General features: G+C 42.4%; 1 long non-coding RNA gene across 1 annotated transcript; it reads left to right on the top strand.

The window, feature by feature from the left end:
• The first annotated feature begins 955 nt into the window (after nucleotides 1–955).
• Nucleotides 956–4,728, top strand: LOC306913060. The gene is made up of 3 exons (XR_013788473.1): nucleotides 956–992; nucleotides 1,069–1,157; nucleotides 4,645–4,728. It is a non-coding gene; the product is annotated as an uncharacterized lncRNA (long non-coding RNA).
• The last annotated feature ends 15,239 nt before the right edge of the window (nucleotides 4,729–19,967 follow it).

Here is a 19,967-nt window from a genome sequence, read left to right as displayed (position 1 = left end):
ACAAAAAAGCCAGTTGTGAAATCACATCCGGGTGTGATTTCATTACGTCAGATCAGAGCTGATCAGGCTATATAATACCTTACCTTATATAATACCTCACATCGGACAAAAACTCCAGCTGAATCAACTTCATGGTCACAAATCATCACATCAGAAGACGACCCTACCTAGCCAAAGATCTTTAGATTACGTCAGACATTACGTCAGACCACAGCTGATCATGCTATATAAAACCTTACACCACTCAGTTCACACGGGTGTGATTTTTTACTAGTGGATGGGTGCAGCCATTTCTGTCTCTTTTCATGATCAGCTAGAAGTTGATGAAACATCAAGTCTGGGTTTTTTTCTTTGTTGTTTTTACAAAGAGGAACGCAGCACACTTTAGGCATGATGAAGACCGGCCGTTTAACCGTTTACAACGCTGGACTCTGTCACGCTCGTCGTGGTCGCTCGATCCGTCGCTTGGGAATGCCGCATCTAGCGGTATTTATAAGGATTAATGCGTGACGTACAAATCATACGTCAGGGAAACTTCAATATATCCGATGCTAGCAGTCTTTACAATCTTATGGAGTATATTATAGTACATTGTGGGTTGTATATTGAGATGGCAGGTATATGACATTAAAAAGGACAAATAAAACATATGGGACACATTATTCGAACACAAAATAAATCGCTACAGCCTCAGTAATAAACCAGTGAAATAAGGGTATTTTATGATGCCTCTCATAGGGATTGCATTGGCAGCTGCAGTACACAGTTGAAACGGACCAGAAGTGGGGACGCTGTCTCATTTGGGGGCGTGGAATTTGTAGTCCCCGTGTGTCTCTATGTAACAGGGTGTGGACACAAGTTCTGTGTCCACGCCCCAATATACTCAGGTGCAAGTGGTCACTGATTATCCCCTCCCCCTATAAAGCCAGGTACTCAGTCATTCATTCCTGCTTGGCTCAAGTTGGCTGTATGCACTGACTTGTGTGAGAAAGGTAGGGTTGTTTTGATGTTAAACCATGCTTTAGAACATTATGTCTATTTTTTTTTAATGGTCCTATTGTTCCTCAGGTGCCCTCCTCATAGGCCTCAGTGCAGAGGACCAAGAGCCTGTTTTGTTTGTAACCCATTTTTAGGGCCAAAACTACCCTTAACTGGAGGTATGTTCTTGCAGGGGTAGCTTGTAGATTGGCCATTTTCAAAGTAATGTGTATATTGGGGGTGCACCATTATGAAATTATGACCGATCTCCGATACCGATTCTGACCGATTCCGATATTATACAGAGGACCACAATGGAAACAAGCCTATAGGCCCTATAGTGGCTTGGCCCAAAGCCTGTTAACACAGCCGACGCGAATCGCGTATCAATACGTTATCAATTAATCAAACGTCGGGTGCGGATCACGTATCAATACGTTTCAATCACTTTTTTATAGCATACTTTCATTCATCTTTTTACCCACCCGGACAATGAAGAACCATCGCCCTATCATTGTTGCTTAGTCCCGCTCACGTGATCAGAAAAAAAACCAAAAAAAAAAAAACCCCCTCCCATCCTGAAAACAGGAGGGCGGGCCGCTTTACGTGTAGAAGCCACTAAGCCAGTCTAAAATGGACGCGCCCATGCGCGCCCATGGAATGATCCAGTCGGTGTGTAAAAAGAATCAAATTTCACCTAACCTCGCCTCACCAGGCTTTCCTCCAGCTATTGGCTTTCACACAACACTATACTACTCGATTCCCCCCTCCCCTCCTGTTTCTCCTGCAGGAGGAGCCTTGCGAGATGGGGGCTCTGTCCTGGCTGGCTCTGTCTCTCGGAAAAAAACAACCGATCGGCATTGCATTGCGTCTGCAACACACATGGACAGATGCATGTTTCCTTCTTCATACTGTAGCGACCAAACGATCCCCGAGCCTACAATACTACGAACTAACCACAGTATCGAGGGGCCGCCACGACAAGACAGTGTGCCGTTGGTGGATCACGTATCGCCATGCAGAACCGTCATAATCGGAGATCGCTCGGACGTGTGATTGTAACGCTTTTTTATTCATTATAATTGTAGTGATAAGACCGCAATGAACGCATCGGGGACGTAATCGACCCGGGTGTAATGTATAACGAACTTTTCCGCGTCCTAAACCGTGGTGTTGTGATCCGTTGTCGTTGACATCACAGCCGGGGGAATCTTTTTTTTTCCTCCATCGCCTCCAACCTGCATGCCCAGGCATGTTCTCTTGTTAGTAAATATACTTCACTAGCTTGAAAAACAAAATCAGCTGATGATGACAACGCGTCTCACCGTTATACTATAGTTCTGAACCGAACGGTGGAATGGGACTTTTTATAGCCGTACGGATCAAGACTTTTGCTGCCCAATGTGCCCATGAACCCCCCCCCCCCCAATGTTTTGCGATCAAGACAATGAGGCAATCATCATCATCATCTAAGAAAGCAAAGAGTTATGAAGGTTTATAGTCAGACATTGACAGGCAGATATAACAATAAACACAATAAATATGCTATACATCCTATACACCGAATGAAAGCCCTGAATGTGTACTTTTACGAAGAAAAGAGTAAACATTGATCCCATGTACAGTTTGTCATAAATTGGTTACATTGCACATTGCGCCCACCAGATATAACTGTTACTGCAGAGAAGACATGGACCCGAACTCAATATTCACAAAATAAGGCCTATAGCGACATATAAATACTATATACCGTATGAAACAGAAGACTCTCTGCTTTCATAAGAAAAAAACTTCTACTGTAGTAATAATAAAAATCACACCCATGTGAAGTGAGTGGTGCAACTCTGTCCCATATTCTGTTCTCTGCTTATTCAATACAGCTCGCTATATACGGACTGAGGCAGAAAGTCATGTAAACCTTTTATTTACAGTTTGGTCTGTAAACTTCTACTGTAATAATAAAAATCACACCCCTGTGAAGTGAGCGGTGCAACTGTTCTCTACAGTTGCACCGCGCAACTGTAGAGAACAGTTGCACCGCTCACTTCACAGGGGTGTGATTTGTATTATTACAGTAGAAGTTTACAGACCAAACTGTAAATAAAAGGTTTACATGACTTTCTGTCTCAGTCCGTATATAGCGAGCTGTAGTGAATAAGTACAGAACAGTTGCAACGCTCACTTCACAGGGGTGTGATTTTTATTATTACAGTAGAAGTTTACAGACCAAACTGTAAATAAAAGGTTTACATGACTTTCTGCCTCAGTCCGTATATAGCGAGCTGTATTGAATAAGCAGAGAACAGAATATGGGACAGAGTTGCACCACTCACTTCACATGGGTGTGATTTTTATTATTACTACAGTAGAAGTTTTTGAGTGGTGTAAACCACTCCTACAACTGGCTTTTGTGTGCATAAAAAAATGACCATGGTTGCTATGTTCAAAATAATTTCTGACGTAATTAAATCACACCCGGGTGAACTGGATGACCGTAGCAACCGTGGTCATTTTCTCTGCACAAAAAAGCCAGTTGTGAAATCACATCCAGGTGTGATTTCATTACGTCAGATCAGAGCTGATCAGGGTATATAATACCTTACCTTATATAATACCTCACATCGGACAAAAACTCCAGGTGAATCAACTTCATGGTCACAAATCATCACATCAGAAGACGACTCTACCTAGCCAAAGATCTTTAACGTCAGACATTACGTCAGACCACAGCTGATCATGCTATATAAAACCTTACACCACTCAGTTCACACGGGTGTGATTTTTTTCTTATGAAAGCAGAGAGTCTTCTGTTTCATACGGTATATAGTATTTATATGTCGCTATAGGCCTTATTTTGTGAATATTGAGGAGTTCACGTCCATGTCTTCTCTGAAGTTATCTGGTGGGCACAAGCTGCATTCAATAACCAATTACTGTCTAACTGTACATGGGATCAATGTTTACTCTTTTCCTCGTAAAAGTACACATTCAGGGCTTTCATTCGGTGTATAGGATGTATAGGATATTTATTGGGTTCAATTTTATATCTGCCTGTCAATGTCTCTGACTTTAAACCATCCATAACTCTGCTCGCTGTTCAAGATAACCACTTCCAGGCAAATGCAGGTGTTGCAAAAAGGTCAATATCTCCAGAATGGAACATGGTAAAATCAAAATGTATTTTTTAAATTGAAGTGGACAAGTTCAGCTTTCTTTTGATGTATGCGTGTGATTCTCGCTATAAGAGAACATTTTGCTGTGGGCCCCCGAACAAGGCCTTTGTGCAATGTTAAACGGTAGCAACATCCAAATAGGCCTGTTGAGATCTTGTAGCAATCAAAGTGTTAATAAAGTATTCAAACAATCAATAAATAGCATATACTCTGTTCCAAGTGTCTGTTTTCACAACTGAATAACTACTGAATGAGATGAGTGCACAAATTAAATTTAGATATGGCACGTCCATATCGAGCATCCCTTTGTATACTGTATGTATCTTTATATTGTGGTTCTGACATCATTTTGTACTTTTAGGGCCAAAACTACTTAACTGGATGTATGAATGTTCTTCTTCTTGTGGCCATTTTGAAAGTAATGTTGTATACAGTAGCGGCAGCATATATGTATCTTTATATTCTGGTTCTGACATAATTTTGTATTTATCAGGCTGGTGTACTGTCCGTCATGTTCAGTGTATGCCTACTCCTTCCATGAGTCCCTGCTGTACTGTACCAGACCTTGATTGTTGAGGTAAAACAATAGGATGTATTTTAATCATGTGTTGTATTTTTTATTTTATTTTTTTAATAGGCTTAGCTCCTTGCTGCGCTTGCCCCTTTTCTATACTTTTTTGTATTGTATTTTACTTTTGCATTCATGACCAACTGCCCAATTACTGTAGATGTTAATTGATACTAATTGTTGTTTCTTGTGTACTCGGATGAGAACTTACGGATGCAACGGGAGTTGCACTGTGGGGGAGAATTCACTGGAGGGCCCTTCCCCTCTTCCTCACCGCATGTTGTGTGGAGAAGCACGTCACTGCTCCTATTATTACAACCAACCTGTGTTGCACTTTATACTTTACCACTTTAATTGATTTCCTTGGGTTAAATTCCCAAGGTCGCATAGTCGAAGGTCATGTCTATTTCTGCAACGGTTACATGTATAACCTACCTATTGATGATGATTTTGTTTATATTCTTTGTGAAGCACTTAACATTGTTTTGAAAGGTGCTATATAAATAAAGGTTTATTATTATTATTATTCACACTGCACACCAATGTTTAAACAAAGACATTTACTTTTAACTGTGCCTTTGTCTCCCTTAACGTTGTGCAACCCTGAACCAGTTGTAGCGATCTATCAAATGTATCAAGGCTGTTTAACCTGCAGTGCTGAATGTCATGGCAACAGGCATGTGCACTATAATGAGACTCTGGAGAAGAATGATTATGATCTCTCGCCCTTGAAATATATAATCTTTGGTTTCTGTTGTTTGAACAATAATAGCAATGCAAAGCAGTTGTCCTCAAAACCACACCTCCAGTCGCTGTCATAAGAACGGGAGGTGTGCTCATGATTACGGCAGCAGAGCCTGTTTGTGCATGGCTGCGAGCGCACCTGCAGCCATCAAGTATAATGTATGCTTTGTCGTGCGATGGTGTCGCGCACGCAGACCTCTATGCTCACAACGGTAACAAGACAACTCACCCCTTTTGCCACTTTTGGTGAGTTGTCCTGACAACTCACCCCTAAACGTGAAGACATCTCACCCCTGCTTTTCCAGGGGTGAGATGTCTTCACTTTCCGGGGTGAGATGTCTTCACTTTTGGCCACTTTCGGGGTGAGATGTCTTCACGTTTAGGGGTGAGTTGTCAGGACAACTCACCAAAAGTCTGACTGAATATGTAGCCTTTGAGCTATACTTTACTGAATATTTCACAAGAATATAACACAAGAGTCAAATGTACGGTCAAATGTAATGTAGTTTATTTAAATATAGAAACATTGTAAACAAAGTTCAAACAGCAGTTTGTACAAAAAATATAGAAAAAAGGTAAACATCAAAAGTTTAGAAAAACATCAGTTTGTACAAAAAAATATAGAAAAAAGTTAAGTATAGAAAAAATGTAAACTGTGTGTGTGTGTGTGTGTGCAAACTTCTGAAGAAATGTGAACTGAACCCCTCTCAATTTGGTTACTCCAGATGGCTGTCACTTTTCTCACATGCTAATGTAACTAGCAGTAGCCAGATCATCATCGATATTGCTTTGCTATTCAGATGTAATTCAGTCAGTATAGGCCTATTAGAACTGTGATTGATTGATCATGCGTCCGTTGTGCGTCTAATTAGCAACTTTGTACAGCCGTGAGACTCTGCCTTTGAAGCGCAAACATTATCCACAAACGACCCCCCCCCCCCTCAATGCTGCATAGAGAGAGAGAGAGAGGCTCTACTCCTTACAAGTGTTTCACCGGATTTTACTGTTAAATAAATAAATAATTAGCCGTGACTGCGCACGTCTGTAGGAACCGATAGTTAGATCCGAAATTGAATTATGCCTACTGTAATGGGTGCCACGGAAAGTACAGACAACTCACCCCGCAATGTCAGAAAGTACGGACAGCTCACCCCGGAAAGTGAAGACATCTCACCGGGGTGAGATGTCTTCACTTTCTGGGGTGAGCTGTCCGTACTTTCTCGCCCAACTCGCCCCAGCGGAAAGTACAGACAACTCACCCCGACATGTCAAAAAGTGAAGACAACTCACCGGGGTGAGATATCCGGTATTCCTCACAACAGTCGCATCCGCGATGCGATGTGAGCTTGCATATCAGCTGTTCTCTGTGCGCAATACTGTTGCGCTTTGAAGTCTAAATGTCTCCTAGGGTGCACCTCACTAGCCAACACACAAGAGGAGGTTGAATGGACTGAAACTAGCGCTCCCCAAAACAACAGGTTTGGAGATCTGAATGTATTACATGAAACAGTCACCCGTGCGCCCAGTCCCAATGTTTGTAAACAAATAATTGGTCTATAGTGAATAAGGCTATACAATGAGGACATGAATAACAACCTTACCTGATGCCCAAAGTGCCATTGAAAGTCTCACATGGACTGAAATGTTTGCACTCTTGTCTAGTTCTACAGTAATATATATAATTCAGACTAGTCTGACACACACACACACTATAATTCAACTGATTTTTTTGGTAAAGTTAGTTTGTGTATGGTGTTTGAGCTGAAGCCTTGCTCCAAGCATTATACTGAGCACTAACTAAGTGGTTGCTTTTCCTTATGTATGTTGTATTTTCTTTCGCATATCTACTTAATGCTATACTTCTATACTTATGGGGCCAACATTTATTGATCTATGAATCAATCAATCTGTCTGTCTGAACGGATACTCTGACAACAGTTAGAGTGCATTAAGGGGTGTGGTATGCATTTCCAACTTGCATCGTTCCTGCCCGTTTATAAATAATCCACGGATTGTAATCTGACATGATTAGTATTGTGGTAACGGGTGCACTGGGTATTCTGACAAGGGGTGCAGTGTATACTCAGTCAACAGATATAATACAGTGGGTTTTGGATAACCAGATGAGACATGCATTCCCAACTTGCATCTTTCCCCATTGACAATTATTCCTGATTTGTGGTCCCGAGTAATAGTATTGCACAGACGTTGAGATTGTCGTTTGCAACACTAGTGGAAGTTGTGATAAACAATCTCATAGATTCCTAAACTTCTGGGTTATGGATGAGTTTCCTGCATTTCCACCCCCATAGGCGGCCTTCGCAATGTTTCACCCGTTTCAATTGAAATGAGCCTCCACCCTCAGGGGAGCATCGAACTGACTGTCAGTAAACCCCCCTGCTACCCTTGCACCGAGGCCCTCTCTCTCTCTCCACCCTGTCTCTCTCACTCACTCTAATTAGCTTGCACCGGCCGGATTTGGGCAGATTACTACTCAAGCACTAGATTAGATTTTTAGCAAAACTGTTTCATATTCATTGTGGCGTCTCGCTGCGGGACTGAGCACCACGGGTGCACCTCCTCCTCCTCCTCCTCAGAGAGAGAGAGAGAGAGAGAGAGAGGTGGAGTGAAGCGCTTCTGGCTGGGTTATGTGGTGAGTGGGCGTTACATCCCAATCCGTAGACATATAAACGTAGACGTCTCTTCCGGCACTGGGCAGAGGTGGACAGAGTACTTGACACCAGTACTTGAGTAACAGTACGTTTTAACAGCGGGCGACAGCCAGATGAATTTTCCGGAAGTGCATTATTTGTCTATGGGACCCGGCGACTACCGGCGATAGCAGGCGAACGGGCGATGGTTGAAAAGTGGGCGGGGCAACGTCGCCCGACAAAATAATTCCTCTTTTTGGGCGATGACGGGCAACGTCGCCCGACAAAATAATTCCTCTTTTTGGGCGATGACGGGTTAAAACGTACTGTCAGAGTACAAATACGACCTGTTCAGATTTACTCCTGCAGTAGCTCAGTCAAAATTTCACTTGAGTAAGAGTAAAAAAGCATACGTGCTTTTAAATGTACTTAAGTATTCAAGAGTAAAAGTAAATTCAGGCCTGGACTGGCCACTTGACCTACAGGGCATATGCCCGGTGGGCCACCCATTTTCTGCGCATGGAGGGATGTTTTTCAGTATAAAAGTGGTGTTGGTGTTAGGGCTTTTTTGTTTGTGTGAGCCTCGACAGAGCGAAGCGGTAGAGTATCTATCTGCGTGCCATTGCATTTGAGGAGGCTTAATTGGGTTTCTAGCACACACTTCAAATCAGTAAAAAAAATCAAATTAAATAATTAATTTAAATTCATGTAATTAAATATTAAATCAAGTAGTATGTGATTGTTGTTGTATTGATATGTCCAAAATTGCATGATAATGGACCAAATGTGCAGGTGCCCTGAAAATCACATTCTACTTAACATTTGTGGTTGAGGAAAACAAATCCATGAAACAAAAACTTTGCAACTTTGCATCAATCGCAGGTAAATGTGGCAAGTATAGGGATACTAGGAGAGAGGAGTGCTTGGGGGGTTGTTTGAGTTATAGTCGATCTAAGCTCACAACGAGTCACAATGTGAGCTTGTATACTGTTATACAAGCTGTTATACTTACAGCTTGATAGATTTTTGGTGAAGAGACTTGGTGTACTATAGGAACTTCTTAGGAAGTATAGAGGGTCTAAGTGGTTAAAGGGGATATCACTCATTTTCAACATTAACATTGTGAATAACATCTTGATAACATCATCAAGATGTGATTCACAATGTTAATGATTTTTTTTCATATACCTCCAGTTCTAGGAAACACAGAATAGGGGGGCACTTTTTTATGTATTATTTCCAAACAACAGCTCAAAGGTACAGTATATTAATGACATAGTAAAATGTTGAAAATGAGTGGTATTCGCCTTTAAAGGTTTCATGACATTAATTTTCATTAATTTTTATTTTTTGTTTTTCTTTTAGGTGTTATGAACTTAATTACACCCAAAAAAACTGCACTTTGAACATTCAGTGGATTTTCTGTGGCCTGGAGTTGTCTCTGGGGTTTGGAAGCCTAAGCTGCAATGAAAACAGGCAAAACAGTGAAATCAAGTGACATCTGCTGGCAAATCCCATTGACATATATGGGATTTGCTGGCTCTTACATCACAAACAGCAGGAAAATCAGAGCACTTGTTTGAGCCAGTAAACTGTTAATTCCAAATATTAGTAGTAATATAAGTAATATAAGTATCCTGGGGCACCTCTGGAGCTACCCTTGCCTCCCCACGGCAGCTACTTTGAGAAACCCTGCTGCTGGGGCATAGATAATTGCACCTCTTCCTTTTGTGTCCTTTCTGACTTTTGTTGAATAGTGGACTGAATAGTGAACAAAGCTTTCCCAGAAGCTCTGCCAGGAAGACTCCTCAGAAGTGATGTGATTAGGTAGGCTACTCTAGTCAGCACACCAGAGGGTGTCATCGAAGACACGGACCCCTAACTGCTCCTAATGGTGCCTCCTGACGGTTTGTGCCTTGCATGATAATCATCTGCTGTGTGTGTGTGTGTGTGTGTGTGTGTGTGTGTGTGTGTGTGTGTGTGTGTGTGTGTGTGTGTGTGTGTGTGTGTGTGTGTGTGTGTGTGTGTGTGTGTGTGTGTGTGTGTGTGCAGTGTGCACTTAAGGCGCTATGTTATAACCTTTTTTTTAACTTTTGGTATGTTGCACTCTGTCTGCACTGTTGTTTGTCCATTGTGTTTGAGTGTTGAATGTTAATAGACTAGAAACAAGCCTTTGGCTTTTTTGTTTCTCGTCCATTTGGTGATTTTAACCAGTTACTGTATACTGCAGTAGCAAACACATCTAGTTGTGTTTGTGGAACACCACCACGACAATGAAATCAACAATACGTAAGAAATTGGGAAGTCACAAGGAACATTGCAATATTGTACACATTATGCAATGTTTTACATGCATAAAAATGAAATGCATGAAATATTAATTGAAGTGTAGCTGGGCACATTTCAGCTAGTCCTCTCCAGCTTTTCTCATGGCACAGTCGACTGCTAGGAAACGGAAAGACATGGTCCATAATTGCCTATCATTTGGTCGTAAAAATAATAATAGTGACATACTTTTGCATCCAACATAATTGTAGATGTGACGGGTCATGCATGATTTATGCTCATTGACAACCTGTCAAGGAGTAGTATTATGTGATATTTCCATGGCATTTAGAATATTCTCCACTTGACTAGCTGTCAAGTGGGCAGCGCAGGTCCCCAGCAGCGCAGGTTAATGAATTGGAAAACGTGTATAATGATGGGGGAGTGTGATTGAGTGATTGAAATATTCACAGTATGTAGAATTGGTACATTTCAAATGAAAGCATACGTGCTGTGGGTTTCATTACACGCGTCCTCCCCTTTAAAAGGCTGGCTGAATTGGTAGAGTACATTTTATAAAGGAACAACACATTATTATTTTTTTAAGATGTATTTTTTGTGGCTTTCGCCTTTTTTTTTTATAGAGGGATAGGTATACAGTAGGCTGACAGGAAATGGGGAGAGAGAGATGGGGGGATGACATGCAGTAAAGGCCGTCGGGATCGGGAGTCGAACCCGCGGCACACTGCCAGACTGGATTACCAGCCAAGGTGCCCAGACAGCTACGCCAGCCGCCCGGGGAACAACACATTATTACATACAGTAATATAAGAGACGAGAATACTTACTGTAACATTGCGTAATGGAGACCATTATACTAATGGATAATAATTGGTATCTGCCCCCACAGTTGCAAAAAAATAAAAAGTAAAATGTGAGGTAAAAGTTGGATGTGCATTGTGCAAGTATCAAAACACAAAACGATGTGCAAAAACTATGACAGTACAGTGAAAGATGGCTTTGATAAGGGACTCAAAATGCAGTTTATCTCCCAAACGGAAAGCAGAATGGCTGTACCTTGTAAACCACCAGGCTACTGGTTGACGTGAGAGCATTCTTCCAGTGCCGCCTTTGTGTAGCAGTATGGGCGTTGACTTCTACTCTGCCCATCCTCCTCCCAGTAATCAGTGAGCTGATTGCTTGCAGTATTTAAGCAGCACACACTCTTAGGCCTCATTCACACGTACCAAACACCAATCAAGCAATGTTTGGTCGTTTTTTTGTTTTTTTGGGGCACCACAATGCTTTTCCAATGGGAGTCACATGGTTTGATCAAACATTTGTGTTTGATCGCTGATTGCTGATTGCTCCCCCCTCATCAAACAAAAATGTTTGGTCAAACCATGTGACTCCCATTGAAAATGAATTGGAGCAGCACTCAAAAAGCAATCAGGCATCACACACGGACCGAACATTTGTTGTGTAGGTGTGAACTAGGCCTTAGAGTTCTCATCGGGCCTGAAAATTAAGGCCCGGCCCTACCCTACCCTAACTGGGTCGGCCCGAGGCCCGGCCCGACCCTAACAATTACCATAATGTCAGGCCCGAAAACCCGAAAAAGCCCGAGTGAAAAAAAAGAGAAAAAAAGGAAAAAGAAAAATGCCACTATATGGCCACGGCGCCTTGTATTATTGAGACCGTGTCAGAGAACGCATTTATAGTCTAGTCGCCGAAATAAAGGATTTATGTAACTCACGTCAATTGGCTGATAATGTTCCATTTTCAACATTCTAATGGTTTCCAGCAATTTCCAGGGGTGAGTAAACATCTTCTGAATCAAAGTAGCAGCGATCCTCTGAAGTGACGCAGTTAATTATGTCCAATAGGCTACTGGCAATATTATGACAATTGTCAACTTGGCTATAATCTACTAGGTTACTGTAGTTTACATTAATCATTGCCTCTCAAACCCACATACCACGCGTAATGTGCGTTGCCTAACCAAAAGAACAGACATACAAACCATCAACATGCCGCTCGATGGCGTGTCGAGTCTGTCGACAGCTTGCAGATCTTTTATTTTGGGCAGTGGGCACACAACGAGGCGCGCTGCGCTACGATGGGGAAATTAAATAGCTGTAGGCTACAGCGCGCTGCGATACGATTTGTAAACCAAATAGCTGTAGCCTATACAGTGTGACTGTAACATTGCTTGGTCATCATGTAACTATATTACGTGCAGGCGCTTTCATAGTTATATGGAGCATTTACCGTTGATTAGGTAGCCTAATTTAGCTTATTCACCCAGCTGGGTTCAACGAGACAGCAGTGTCTCGTTAAGCCCCGACGTTTCCAAAACGAGCTATTGCGGATAAATCGATGGTCTTATAACATATTTAAGCATATGGCAAGTTGACTTAAGTTATATAGTTGATGCTGAGCAGTAAGCAGCTCATTTGGTTGGCAAACCAGAGGCCAGCCAGCGGTAGCAAGTTCAACAACCACCGTTCTATTCTGTCACTTTGGTGCGCTGCTGCCTGCTGCTGATCATCGCCGCCTCCTCCTTCAGTCACATATAGTATAATAGCCTAAACTGTAAAAGTTAATCGCCAACATTCACCAGCTCAGCCCTCTTCATATTAAATAAATACATTACACAAACAACAGGATTGTTATTTTTGTTATAATAAAATTATAAAAAAAATCACGGAAAATCACAGAGCCCGAGGCTCGGCCCGGCCCGACTAATTATCGTGCATTTTGGGCCCGGCCCCACCCGAAAATGTCGGGCCGGATCGGGCCGGGCCGGGTTCGGGCAGAGATTGAGAACTCTACACACTCTGCCTGTGTTAGATTCTCCTCAGTTGGTGTGTTCCTGAACGGAGCTGGCCCTTCGGGCTTCAGCATGCCATGCAGTCCCACAGCATGTGTGTCATGAAGGACCCTTCATGACAATCCCTCAAACAAGGCTGGTCTAATGGGCTTCAGTATTGTTTGTTTCATTATGCTCAAGCCAGTCTGTGTGCTACGGTCTGTCTCTGCACGGTCAGCACCCCCCCCCCCCCCCCCCTCTCGGGTTGTCTACCCCTTGTGTGCCTGGAGGCTGCCTGTGCATCCTGCCCCTAAATGAGTGGGCTTGGTGAAAGGAAGCCACACTGCTGTTTTGCCTTTCCTGAATAATGGTTTCAACACTGACCAACCACTGATCCACTAATCAAAGGAAGAAACGTTATATATTTATTACCTGTGAACTGGGAATGTCCTATCAGACACTGTCTATGGAGACCTGTGTGTAACAGTGTAACCCTGTGTTGTCTGGATTCTCATTAATGTGTTTTCATTCTCTCTTTGCTAGTTCCGGTGCTGAGGCCTCTGGGTCTGGACTCTGGACCAGGCGACGCCCGTCCCAGTGGTAGTGGTATCCCCTTCCCTTTCTTGTGTGCCTTGAGTTTGTTTTTGTTGTGTTCTGTGGTTTGGGGTGCCACTACCCTGGGTCCCCTGTCTCCCCTGGTAACCCTCAGCACCAGTCCCTGAGTGTCACAATCTGTAATTCTGAAGTACTTTAATACAGTTTTTAACCTGTTTATGTCCAAGAAACATCTTTTACCTAAAGTAACTGAATAAAGCTTTGTACTTTTGTAAACCCGTTTCTGCCTTTATTAATTAAATGTACAACGAATCTGTGAGTCACAAGTAAATCAGTTTAACTATTTCCTGGGGTGCAACTCCCCAGGTGGCGTAGTTGGCTATATATCAATTCATACCGCCATGCCACATTTGCAATGCCATGATTGTATACACACAATGGCAATGGACCAAGAAGCACATTTGTTACATGTAGGCTACTGTACTAAATGACAATGTTTGCTACTAGACTCATTTAGGACTAGAGCAAACATTTCCTACTTCATTTATTTTTTCAACCAAGGTTCATGTTTTAGATTGTTATTAGAGAAGGTAAAAGGTGATTTTTTTTTACAGGGGGAGGCAAGTGGCTAATTATGTATTTTTACAAAATGTTGGGCAATGTATTTAATATTATTTACTATAGTCCTACTAGACCCCATGGGAATTACATCTGGCCACAAAAGATCACAGGATCTATAATGAATGTGAAGAGGGTGTCATGGGCTCAATCGTCAGTTTGTCACCTCCTTCACATTCAATAGATCCTGTGATCTTTTGTGGCCAAACTGGCCATATGTAATTTCCTGGGGTCTAGTAGGACTATCCAATCTAACTATAAATGCACCAAGTCTCTGTACGTCTGTATGTCTGTAATCCACGTAACTCGAGAACCGTTAGCCCCAACGACTTCAAATTCAACACACGTGTTCCACACCACCACAGGGAGTGCAGGGCTCTGGACCGGGCCCCTGCCCAGGGTCCATATATGGAGCTGGCCTGTTCTGACCTCACAACACTCCATATTTGGGCATGCTAGTAGTCTCTCTGCGTGTCTACAGTACGTACGTCTGTAGCCTAAGTCTGTAATCCACGTAACTCGAGAACCGTTCGCCCCACCGACTTCCACACGCGTTCCACACCCGCACAGGGAGTGCAGTGCCTAGTGCCGAGTTGGTCGGACCCACGGTTGTCCAGAACCAGCACAAAAGGCCTCTGCCCAGGCTCTGGACAGGGCCCCTGCCCAGTGTCCATATATGGAGCTGGCCTGTTCTGACATCATTCTGTCTGCATAGACTCCATATTTGGGCATGCCTGACAAAGAACTCCATATATGGGCAGAAAAGGGACACAGACATAATATCTGGGTGGGGCATGCATTTGTAGGACAGTGCCCAACGGGCATCACTGTAGAGGCTCCAACGGGCACCGCTGTAGAGGCTCCAACGGGCACCGCTCTAGTAGTAAATAATAATAAAGAATTTGCCGTACAAAATGGTAAAAAATAAATAAATACATATTTAGCCACTTGAATGAATGCGCCCTGCACTCCCTCACGAAAATCGTTAAAACGAAAGAAAGCAGTAAATCCAGTAAATAACACTCACCTTTGCATTCTCTAATAACAATCTAAAACATGAACCTTGGCTGGAATAAAAACTAAAGTTGCTCTTTAAGTAAAAGTATCAAGACTGCAATGTAGAAGTTACCAGTAAAAGTATGGAATTCCAAACAAGTAATGTATAAAAGTATTAGTATCAAAATGTACTTAAAGTACCAAAAGTACAAAATGTCCCATTTCAAGTTTTCAAATGTATAATAAAATGTATAAAAAAATATTTGTATAATATAAAATAAAATAAATAAAACACAATTGAGCTCACATTAGTCTAGGACCTGGCTAAGATATGTATGCACTTCCTTTAGGAGAGAATATCTCAATTGTTCTTGGCTAATATGACCCACGCGAACAACTTGGGAACTGTGAAAATTCTCTATCCGGGGCGAAATACCCAAAAATGACCACGCCCTTTTTAAAATGACCGCTAGTTCAAACATGTCTCTATTTTCTAAACTGTTGGAGCTACAGATTTTCCGAGGTGCTCAAAATGTTCAGAAAACTGTTTGTTGAATCCGTGCCCGAGCCAGCAACCCTCCAGGTCATCATAGTGGCCAAATCCAATATGGCCGCCAGTCCGCCACCTGAAAAAGGTTTTGTCTACAACTTTTGAACCAGATGAGCTATGAATGCAAACTTGGTGTCTAAATCATGTTTTTTGACAATTAGAAACATTTTGGAATGCTTGGGTGTGGCTGAACCTTTATTTTACCAGAGGTGGACAGAGTACTTGACCCCAGTACTTGAGTACAAATACGACCTGTTCAGATTTACTCCACTACAAGTAAAAGTAGTTCAGTCAAAATGTTACTTGAGTAAGAGTGAAAAAGTATGTGCTATTAAATGTACTTAAGTATTCAAGAGTAAAAGTAAATTCAGGCCTGGACTGGCCACTTGACATACAGGGCATATGCTGGTGGGCCACCCAATGAATGGGCCGCTCCATCCATTCGATTTCTCCATTTCATTTTTGACCCTGTCCAGCCCTGCACGCAAGCACGCACGCACGCACGCACGCACGCACGCACGCACGCACGCACGCACGCACGCACGCACGCACGCACGCACGCACGCACGCACGCACGCACACACACACACACACACACACACACACACACACACACACACACACACACACACACACACAGAGGTAGCTCACATCATATGTAGGCTACTTAAGAAAAGTGTTAAGATGTATTTAATAGAGCTGGGACTCGATTAAAATTTTTAATCTAATTAATTAGAAGCTTTGTGATTAATTAATCTCGATTAATCGCATTTTAATCGCATATCAATATTCAACCCGAGAACAGTGATAAACCTTTTTTTTCAAATGTTTTTTGGTATCCCAGTGAATCAATGAATAGTGACTACAGGATACCACTCATTTTCAACATTTTACTGTCATTAATATACCTTAGAGCTGTTGTGTGGAAATAATAAAAAAGTCACCCCATTCTGTGTTGCCTAGAACTGGAGGTCTGACAAAAATCAGTAACAGTAACAAGTACATCTCAGTGACATCACAAAGCTGTACTTCATAGTGTTACTGTTTTTTGTCAGACCTCCAGTTCTAGGCAACACAAAATGGGGTGACTTTTTATTATTTCCAGTTTTCTCTGGAGCTGGCCAACTCCATAGAAAAATGTTGAAAATGAGGGGTATTCCCCTTTAAGCAATACAACTTTTTTTTCTCCAACAGATAAACAAGTGCAGCAAGTGCCTATATAAAGTGTCTATGAATACTCAAATGTGCTTTACATGGTGGGGCATGAGAAAAAAAATAAAAACAACTTTATTAGGGGGTAAACACTTAGACAAAGGAACAAAATAAAAAACGGTGGAATGAACTAGCTGGGGAGTGCATTTCACATGGAGTTGGGGCAGACCATTGTCTGACCACGGACTTTCACACTTGCTGCTTCAGTATGTTTCGCATCGAGGACAGCTTGACAGCTTCGTGCTGTGGTGAAATCTCCGCGAGCCTCTGCAAGGCGTGCAAGCTTCTACTCTGCGAGACATGCTAAGCTGAAGCAGCTAGCATGGAAGCTAGCTCTGATCCATAGCTCTGGCTATGGACCAGAGCTAGCATGGAAGCTACTTATGGATTCTTTCCCTCTGACATTGCACACAACCATGCTGCTATCCACGCGTCCATCGGATAGCTTTTAAATCTAAATGTCCCATCCACGGAGCAAATGTTTGGGTGTTGTAAGTTGTTGTCTGACGGAGCTGTAGAGTGGAGTGGACTGCTGCTGCTGCTCCTCCCTCAAGGGGCCAGTGAGGCTATTCAACGTTGAAGGTCTGGGTCCTAGTGGTAGGAGGAGGGACTACAGGCGGACCCGTGGATTCATGACCGGGAAACCCCGTGCAGCTGGGCTTTAACATTGAGCGCTCGGTTGCATACGTCACCCCGGACCTCAAAGTTGAGGTCCGGAGGAGGGACTTCCGGCAGTCTTCCGGGTGCTTCAAAACGCCACTGAGCAACTTCCACTGACATGAATAGCTGGGGGGGCGGAGCTTCGCGCCAGTTCAGTCTCTATCCTTTTATATACTCTATGCTCCTCCCCCTGCAAGCCGTGCAAGGAGTGCAGCAGCCTAATGAGCCTAGAAATGCGCCCAGTGAGAAACGTTCCGCCGTGGGAAAAAAAGGTGCGATTAAATGCGTTAATGTTTTTAACGCGTTAATTTTTCTGTAGTTACTTAATCTCAATTAACGCGTTAAAGTCCCGGCCCTAGTATTTAAGTATCGAAAGTAAAAGTATTAAAGACCTTTTCATGGTACAAAGAAAAAAAACAGACAGACATGTCTACTTCTCTTTCCTTTCAGAATAATGCAGCTTTCAAGTACCGGTACTTCAGCTGTTTTTGTAGCTATTTCTGAGTTTTGAGTGGCTGCTGTCCATTACACCAAAGAAATAATTGTTCTTCTAGCTAGTTTTGACTTCCAATTTCTCCATCTCCATCCACTATGGTTTCATCTGTCCTTCAGTGTCCTGGGCTGAATGAAGGAGATTATTGATTATAATGAAGCACATCATAAGACCTTGTGCTCTTATAAGCCGGATGCTTAGGGGGAAGAAAGGGAAAAGAATACCATTCCTTAATACGAACATGTAAGCACTTCACCATGCTAGTCAGCCTCCAATATTTCAATTAAATTCAATTCAAAGGGCTTTATTGAAAGAGCTCTTTCACTACATCCATAAATCTTCTCTTTGGTCTTCCTCTAGGCCTCCTGTCTGGCAGTTCCAACCTCAGCGTCCTTCTACCGATATATTTACTATCCCTCCTCTGTATGTGTCCAAACCATCTCAGTCTGGCCTCTCTGGCTTTATCTCCAAAACATCTGACATGTGCTGTCCCTCTGATGTACTCATTCATGATCCTATCCATCCTTGTTACTCCCAGAGAGAACCTCAACATTTTCTCTAAAACATAAATGTGTAAACTAGATGTCATTTTATTGAAACAAGAGAATAATAGCATAAGAGCTAAGAGCATAATAGCTTAATAATGTATGCTGAGCATTAGTCAAAGGTCAAATTCAAACAGTATGTTTAAATTGGAAACACGCACGAGCAAACACACACGCACGCACGCACGCACGCACGCACGCACGCACACGCACACACACACACACACACACACACACACACACACACACACACACACACACACGCTCCATCCTTTAGATTCCAAACAGAGAAGACTTTTTTTTGTCCTGACCAACTTCTATATATATCGAGGTGCAAAGGATTCCAGCTTTGCATTATTCCAATGTGTTTCTAATGCTCAAAAAGCACAAAATAGGCACCAAGTTTGCAAAAAAGGACAAAGTTAAAGTAAGTAAAACAAATTGTCAGATAGTCACCATCTTTGAAATATGCAAAATAGAAGTTCAGCCACACCCAGTCATAAAGCTATCATTCCAAAATGTTTCTAATTGTCAAAAAACATGATTTAGAGTTTAGACACCAAGTTTGCATTCATAGCTCATGTGGTTCAAAAGTTCTAGATAAAACCTTTTTCAGGTGGCGGACTGGCGGCCATATTGGATTTGGCCACTATGATAACCTAGAGGGTTGCTGGCTTGGGCACGGATTCAACAAACATTTTGAGCACCTCAGAAAATCTGTAGCTCCAACGGTTTAGAAGATAGAGTCATGTTTGAAGTAGTGATCATTTTAAAAAGGGCGTGGTCAGTTTCGGGTATTTCGCCCCGGATAGAGAATTTTTCACAGTTACCAAGTTGTTCGCAGGGGTCATATTAAGAACAGTTGAGATATTTTCTCCTAAATGAAGTGCATACATACATATCTTAGCCAGGTCCTCTACTACATTGTGGGTTTGTAGTCGGATTAAGGCTGTAACACGTCTACGTCGATTAATCCCTGACCTCCCTCGGCCAACGGCAGAAACAACACAGATGACAGACGCCCTAGTCCATTTATGATATAATATGATATGATATAGTACTTTATTGTCAGTTTGCACTGATATTTGTCTTGCGACGTATGCAATTGGGGACGGACGGGTGTGTTGGTTAGACATACTATCAGTCC

This window comes from Electrona antarctica (genome assembly GCF_951216825.1).
Source record: "Electrona antarctica genome assembly, chromosome: 20".
NCBI lineage: Eukaryota > Metazoa > Chordata > Actinopteri > Myctophiformes > Myctophidae > Electrona > Electrona antarctica.
This window is presented reverse-complemented; position numbering and strand designations above follow the sequence as displayed.